The 8,522-nt window shown below is 35.1% G+C and overlaps 1 non-coding gene across 1 annotated transcript; it reads right to left on the reverse strand.

The window, feature by feature from the left end:
- Nucleotides 1-6,204: 6,204 nt before the first annotated feature.
- Nucleotides 6,205-6,277, reverse strand: TRNAV-UAC (transfer RNA valine (anticodon UAC)). The gene has a single exon. It is a non-coding gene; the product is annotated as a tRNA-Val (tRNA).
- Between the last annotated feature and the right edge of the window lie 2,245 nt (nucleotides 6,278-8,522).

The following is an 8,522-nucleotide window of genomic DNA, read 5'->3' on the forward strand; positions in this document are numbered from 1 at the left end:
ACTCAGTGTTAGTGACTTGTACATTGCATACTTCCCATTTTCCTGAAACGAGACAGATCTGACTCCCCACTCCCTTTTTTAAACATTTCAATAGCACTCTCATGTTTTCATTGTACCTAGAGGATTTCTGACATTATTTTCAGAGTCAACGTTCTGTACTTTCTGGATTCGCCCCCTGCTGCTCAGTAGTTCTGATGTCTTAATCGCCTGGGATAATCTGTGTCCTTCAGAAGCGTTGAGCTAACCTTTGAGAGGGATTGAATAAGATTCAGCTCTGGGGGTGGAAGAACCTGAAAAGTAAAAAATGAAATATTAATGACTTAGAATACTTTCTCACTACAGCTGTGTGTGTGTTTCAAAAAATAAGATCAATTTTATTCTCAATTTTTGGAACAACTTTTTATCCCCCTGTGTAACAAGAAGAAAAATGGAATGGTTTTAGTCATCTGTGGAAAAGACGTACCACATATGTAGGAGATCCCATCAATATGTATATGGGGAAAAAAGGAAAAAATCTATTGTTCATTGGAATAAAAAGAAAGGAGGGTGAAATTAGTATCAGAAAATGGGCCTTAGAAGAGATAGAAAAGCACATATGGAAAGTTCGGCTTGTTGTGAGTGGAGAATGGATTGTTCCTTTGCACAAAGTTTCAGTTCAGTGAGAATGTGTTGGGGATCAGAAAGGCTGGTCCCTGTTGCGGCTTTGCCTTAGATTTGCTCTGCGAAGCCCAGACAGCTTACTTGACTTCTGTGATTCTGAACTTCTATACCGATATCATGGGAATAATTATATCTTAGGACTAGTATAAGGAAAAACTGCCTAGTATCTTATCTGGTAGTCAGTAAATGTTAACACCATTCTTCGTTCTTCAATAGATATTATTTAGTAAAATAAGAATGTAAGATTGGCTGTTATGGTAGTCTTGTGGGTTTTGGTAGAAAGACACTGATATTGGGGGATTTGGAGTGTCAGGAGGAAATGTGGTCAACACATTAAAGTGTTGGATATTAAGAATGCATATTAAGAATTAATTGACATGTGAACAGCATTTGACACTTTAAAAGTCACTTTCATATTCAGTTTCTTATTTGGGACTCACGCCAACTCAGTGAAGAGATTTTTTATTTACATTTTACAAATTGGGATATATTTTTATTTACATTTTACAGATTGGGATATTAAGTCTCTGAGATGCTCCAGGACTTGTCCATGATAAAAATGTCAGAATCTGGGCCAGAATTCTCACCCCAAGTCCAGTGCTCTTTTTACAGTTTCATGCTGCCTTTTGGAAGTAATGCCTTTTTCAGGTTGCGTATCTCCCATGGACCTTCGTTTCCTCGTTTATAATCTGAAGTATTTTCATTAGTGGGCCACTCTGCAGGTTCTTCTCTCATTTAATAACAAAGTAGCCCTTAAAATGAGCACCTGTCACTGTCCGCTCCAACTCTGAACCTCTATAATTTTATCTCCATTTTGCACAAACGCTGGAGTACTTACAGGAAACAGTACGAGATTTGAGAAAGATGCTGGGATTGCTCATTTTTTGAAAGCAACCTCCCCCCAAAAAAATCCCCCCAAAACCTACATGTCCATCAAAGGAGATAGACTTAAACAATGATAAAGTACATCCTGATATGAGCTACTTCACAGAGGTAAAAATAATATTTTCTTTGTATTTTTGAGGGGAAGTTCCGATAGGAATTGTTAAGCATAAAAGTAATTCATAAATACCTGTCGAGTATGATGATATTTACAAATATTTTAAAACCGATATGTGTATGCATGTGTGTATGTGCAGACATATATGTACAAAAGGCAAGAAGAACAGAAGGATAAATGCCAAAATTTTAACAATGTTTACCCTAGACAGGGGAGTAGTATGAAAGAAAATTTTTGCTCTTTTACTCTGTATTGCGCAGATTTATTACAATGAGTACTAATGTAATTTAAAACATAGAATTAGTACTTATTCTGGATAGGTTTTGGTGAAAATGAAAAACAACTGTTGGTACCATTATAAAATAGTTCTCTTTTGGAAACAGTAATTCATGTTGTAGGAACCATAAACTTATTCACAGTTTGTTATAAAATAAACATAATTGGTTTTATAAATCTGTTATGTTACTTCAATTCTTCTAAAAATTGATAATAAAACTCTGTTTTATCAATGAAAACAACCTATACTCAAACTATTATTTCAGTAGTAAGTCTGGTCAGTGCAGTTAGAAATAGGTCATTCCTATAATACCTCTTCATGGTGTCCCTTTCTTTTTGGCAGTGATTTCCTTCGTAAAACCCTCATTGCTTGCCAGGTTTATTTGAATGGACTCCTAGATGACTTTTCTTCTTATGGGCTCTCTTCCTTCTAATCTGCTCTTTTTATTGCTGTTAGTGTTGCTTTTTTGAAACATAAACCTTATCACTTTTTTCTATTCAAAATCCTTCTATGATCCCCATATCTTCAGAAAGTACTTAAATTCCATAACATAACATTTATGTCTGGATTACTCTTTTTAAAAATTATCTTTTTATTGAGTTATGATTGGGCTTTTTATTGTTGAGCTATAAGAGTTCCTTATGTATTCTGGATACTAGACCTAATTATTATTGGATGTATGATTTACAAATATTTTCTCCCATTTGATGGGTTGCCTTTTCACTTTTTGGATAGTATCCCTTGATGAACAAATGTGTTTAATTTTGAGTAAGTCCAATTTATATATTTTCTCTTTGGTTAGTTGTGCTTTTGGTGTCGTATTTAAGAAACCATTTCCTAACCCAGAGTCACAACAATTAACACCTGCGTTTTCACAGTTTTTATGTTTTACCTCTATGTTTTCATCATTCTCAGAGTTTTACGTTTTAGATGTTTCATTTTGGCCTTTGGTCCATTTTGAGTTAATTTTTATATATGGTGTGAGGTAGTGGTTTAAATTAATTCTTTTGCTTGTGGCTTTCCAGTGTCCCAGCACCATTTGTTGAAAGGAATATTATTTAAACTCCATTGAATTGTCTTGGCACCCTTATCAAAAATCAGTTGTCCATAGATGTATAGGTTTATTTCTGCAATCTCAATTCTTTTCTATTGAGCTATGTATCTATACTTGTGCCAGTATCAAACTGTCTTGATTACAGTAGTTTTGTAGTAAATTTTGAAATTGAAGAGCATGAGTTCTCCAACTTTTTTCTTGCAACAGTTTTTGGCTATCCTGGGCCCCTTGCATTTTGGTATGAACCTTAGGCTCAGATTGTGCATTTCTTCAAAAAAGACAATTGGCATTTGATAGGGATTGTACTGAATCTGTATTAATTTGGGGTATATTGCCATCTTAATAATAAGTCTTCTACTCAGTGAACATGGGATATCTTTCCATTTATTTAGGTCTTCTTTAATATGTTACAGTGATGTTTTATTGTTTTTATTATATGTCTTCCACTTATTTTGTTAAGTTTATTTCTTAGTTTCTTATTCTTTTTGCTATTATTCTAAATTGAATTAAAAAAATTTTTTTTCAGGTTGCTTGTTGTTAGTGTAGAGAAATACAGTTGACCCTTGAACAACATGGGTTTGAACTGCATGGGTCCGCTTATACATGGATTGTTTTCAGTAAATATGTACTACAGTACTACAATATCTGAACTTGGTTGAGTCTGTGGGTGTGGAACCATGCATACAGAGGCCCAACTATAAAGTTATAAATGGATTTTCGACTGCTTAGGGGTTGACCCCCCCCCCCAACCCTCGCATGGTTCAAGGATCAATTGTACACTTGATTTTTGTTTATTGATATCATACAAATACAACCTTGGTGTACTTGTTTATTAGCTCTAATATTTTGCTTTGTGGATTGCTTAGGATTCCCTATATCCTAGATCATGTCATCTGGAAATAGATAGTTTTACTGCTTCCTTTCCAATCTGGACGCATTTTATTTCTTATCTTTCTTTCTTTTTATCCTTCATTCATTCATTTTTGCTTTATTTCTCTGGCTAGAGCCTCTAGTACAATACTGAATAGAAGTGGCATGAGCAGACATCCTTTTCTTGATCTTAGAGGGAACGCTTTCATTCTTTCACTATTAAGTATGAGGTTAGCTGTGGGCTTTTCATAGATGCTCTTTATCAAGTTGAGAAAATTCCCTTCTACTCCTAGTTTGTTGAGTGTTTTTTAATCTTGAAAAGATGTTGGATTTTGTCAAGTGCTCTTTCTGTGTTTATTGAGATGATCATGTGGGTTCTGTTTTTTTCTTTTATTCTATTAATATTGACTGATTTTTATATGTTGAATCAACCTTGCCTTCCCGGAAAAAAATCACATTTGGTCATGTAATATAATCCTTTTTACATGTTGCTGGGTTTGGTTTGCTAGTATTTTGTTGAGGATTTTTGTCTATATTCATCAGGAATAATGACATGTAATTTTTTTCTTGTGACCTCTTTTTCTGGTTTTGGTTTAAGAATAAGTTGGGAAGTTTTCTAAGTTAGGCCTCATAAAATAAGTTAGGAAGTTTTCTGCATCCATTGCTTTGCACTTGCTTTTTTCACTTAATTGTAAATTCAGAAGTAACTGTCAACTCAGAGTTACGTTCCTCATTTTTGTGCAGCAGCATAATGAACTCTGTGGATTTGCCGTAGTTATTCAGAATTCTCCTAGGTATGGTCCTAGGTATGGGAAATATTTTGTTATTACAAAATTAAGATTCACCATTAATAACAATGCGCATATTTTGTTTTATATTTGTGGAGATATACCTTTACAGTAGGTGCCTAGGAAAAGGATTGCTAGATCAAAGGGTAAGAACATATGTAGTTCGTTAGATGTTCCTAAATTCCCTCCCAAAATGGTTTTGGCATTCTACACACCCACCAGAAATGGATGAGACTGCCTGTTGTCCTGTAGCATTATCAGGATAAGGGCTATTTTGAATTTTTGACTATCTGATAGATATTTTTTCATGGTATCTCAGTGTAGTTTTAATTTGTACATCTCTGATTGTGAGTGATGTATTTTTTATAGGTTGAGGGCTGTTTTAATTTCTCTTTTCTATAGATTATCTGTTCATATATTTTGACCATTTTTTTCTGTCTTGTTTTTCTCCTTTTCCTGTCATTATTTAAAAGCTCTTTATGTACTTGGGGAATAGCCCTTTGTTTATAAGTCACATGGATTTTATTCCAGTTTTTCATTTGTCTTTTACCTTTTTATGGTATTTATTTATTTTTATTCCAAAATGTCACATTCTTATGTAGACAGAATCATTAGTCTTTTATTGCTTCTAGATTTTGAGTTATATTTAGAAGACTTTCTTTCCCCATATCCAGTTATGCAGGAATCTCCCTCAATGATTTCTTTTAATATTTCTGTGGATTCAATTTTTGAACGTTTACATTTCTGTTCTATTTGGTGTTTATTATGGTGTATGGTGTATCCAATTTAATTTTTTCTTGCAAATGGCTCTTATTCTCAGTTATGTGATATGATTATCATATACTACATTTCCATGTGACCTTGTGTCTAGCTGTGGATCTTCTTTGTGTTTTCCAGATATTATATTATGTGCAAAACTTCTTTTCCAGTTCTCATACCTCCAGTCATTTTCTCTTGTCATGAAATTGTAGTGAAGGTAGTGGAAATCCTTTCCTTGTTCTTCTCCTTAGTGACAATGTTCCTAAATGTTTCTGTATCCACATATATATATAAAAACATATAGGGCTTCCCTGGTGGCGCAGTGGTTGGGGGCCCGCCTGCCGATGCGGGGCACGCGGGTTCGTGCCCCGGTCTGGGAGGATCCCACGTGCCGCGGGGCGGCTGGGCCCGTGAGCCATGGCCGCTGAGCCTGTGCTCCGAAGCGGGAGAGGCCGCGGCAGTGAGAGGCCCGCGTACCGGAAAAAAAAAAAACAAACAAAAAAAACATATATATTTGTGCTGTGTGTGTGTATGTGTGAGAGAGAGTGGGAGAGAGAGAGAGATGTTACATAACAGTGCTGAATTTTGTGCAGCCTGTTTTCAGTATCTATGGAGAATATCTTGTTTTTGTTTACTTAGATTTATTAAAATGGTGGATAATGAATTTTTTAATCTAAAACCATCCCTGCATTTCTGGAACAAACCCCATTTGGTCTTAATATCTCTTTATTTTTATTTATTTATTTATTTATATTTAAAAATTTTTGGCTGCACCATGCTGCTTGTGGGATCTTAGTTCCCTGACCAGGGATTGAACCTGGGCCCCTGGCAATGTAAGTGCCAAGTCCAAACCACTGGACCACCAGGAAATTCCCATACCTCTTTATTTTTAATGTGTAGTTGGAATATGTTTGCTAATATAATTCAAAATCTTTTTGATATTCATGAGATTGGTCTGTAGTTTTCCTATTTGTGTCTTTATCAGGTTTATGTATCAATATTATACTTCCTTCATTAACAAAATGAAAGTTTTCCTTTTACTACACTCTGGAACAATTTAAGTAACAGTAAGATTTTCATATACAGTTTCAATTAAAAATCTATTTGAACGAATTAGTCACTGCAAAGTTAGCGCATCAGCATTCTCCAGTGGCAAAAAATAAGTGATAGTTGAAAGTACTCTGTTTAATAAATAGTTTATTATAAGTTTAATAGTTAATTATAGTTAATAGTTAATAGTTTAATAAAATATTTAATAAGTACTTTTATATTATATAGTTTGACCTTCACTTCAAATTTCTGGATATGTTATATTCATTTTATGGATTAGAAAACTGAGACACAGAAGGATTAAGTGGCTCGCCCAAGAAGAACTTAAACTAGATCTACTGTTTTCATAATACTCTGTTCATCCCATAGTGCTTCCCTGAAACGTGGTTCACTGTCTTTATGTCAGTAGTTGGCCAAACATTTTAACTCACAATTAATTTACATGTATGTTCAGTAGGGAAAAAGAATTTTGGTTTTGAATCTCTCTTTGTCATACTGTGACACTACCGGTTCTCACTATAAGTAGAATCCTTGGTGATGGAAGGCAGTAATATGTGTATGTCCGTTTAGGTAATCACGTGTCTCTCTCTCTCTCTCTCACCCCGACACACATATCCTTTAGAGGACGTCATGGGATAAGACTACCTTAACCATTGATTCATAAAATTCAAATAGGCTTTTGGCATACAGAGTAGTTATGATTTGTGGAACATGCTTTCATTTACAGTATATCCTCCGTTTACGTACCTACCTAATACAGAGATTCGATTGGCTTTAAGTTATCAGCCATTTTGAAGATAGGCCTATTAAAAAGAAAAACGAAAGCAAACAAAAATCCCAAATATCTGTAAGAACAGATCTAATGTGATGTCACATACTTTCTACAATGTATCGAAATTCCAGGGATGAGCATGGTGCATCACCTCTTGTACCTTAAGCTTGAGTACCTGTATTAAAGTAGCTAGGAATGGGAAAATATAAGTGTAAAATAATATAATGCAATATGTTATAATCAGTAAACTCAATAGTATATCGATATAAGCATACACATTTTGGCAGTACGAAGCATTTTCATTTTGATGTGCACTTATCTTCAGATCAATGGGTACAAAGAGTTCTAGCAAGTTAGTTAGCCCAACTGTCTTTATTTTGTCTAATTCTAGGGGTGCCTTGAGTATTGTGTCAAATCCAAACTCTTTGCCATGGCTGTGTACAATCTGCCTGCACTCCCCCCCACCTCTCCTCTCTTAATTCATCTTTCCCTTTCTAGTCTTCACTCTGAGCTCCAGCTTGAATGACTTTCTTTAATTTCAGGACTGCCAAAATTTTTCCTTCCAGAAGGACATCCACGTGCTGTTTCTCTTCCTTGGACAATTTTTCCCGCGTCTCTTTATCTAGCTAACTCCAACAATCTTCTGATCTTACCTTAAATGTAATTTTCCCAGAGTGACCTTATCTGGCTAATGCCTCCCCTTCCTGAACAACACCAGTTTACTCTGTTATAAACTCTCACTATGCTGTACTTTTCCCTTGGAGCATCTGTAAAACAATCATTTAGGTAATTTTTTTATCGTCTCCTCTTAGAATGAAAGCTCTGTGAGGTCATGCGTGGTTCTTGCTTGTCTCATTCTCCACTGTATCACTAGTACCTACAACAGTCTTGAGCACCTAGTATGCACTAGCAAATATTTGTTGTATAAATGGACGAGTGAATGAATGAGTGACTTTAAACAAGCATTGTGAAAGAGGTTGGTGCATGAGATAATCAGAGGCTGGGGGAAATTAGAAAATTCAGGCATCGTTACCTTAATAAATACAACAAAGAGGGAGACTGCAATGAGCATGCCCTAAGAAAGAAAGTAAGCCTTTCTGTGAAAGAAAGATGACATGGCGCTCTTGTTGTAAAGTGTTTTCAGCACTTTATGAGCCATTGTTATCTCCTTATGTAATTTCCCGAAGAAAAGTAGTAAGCAAGGACAACTGGGAGTAGAAAAGTTTCTGAGGTTTACTAATGATGTACACAGCTTCTGCTTTCCATATCACTCTGTTGTCAGTGGTAACATT

This window comes from Physeter macrocephalus, chromosome 21 (assembly GCF_002837175.3).
Source record: "Physeter macrocephalus isolate SW-GA chromosome 21, ASM283717v5, whole genome shotgun sequence".
NCBI classification, from domain to species: domain Eukaryota; kingdom Metazoa; phylum Chordata; class Mammalia; order Artiodactyla; family Physeteridae; genus Physeter; species Physeter macrocephalus.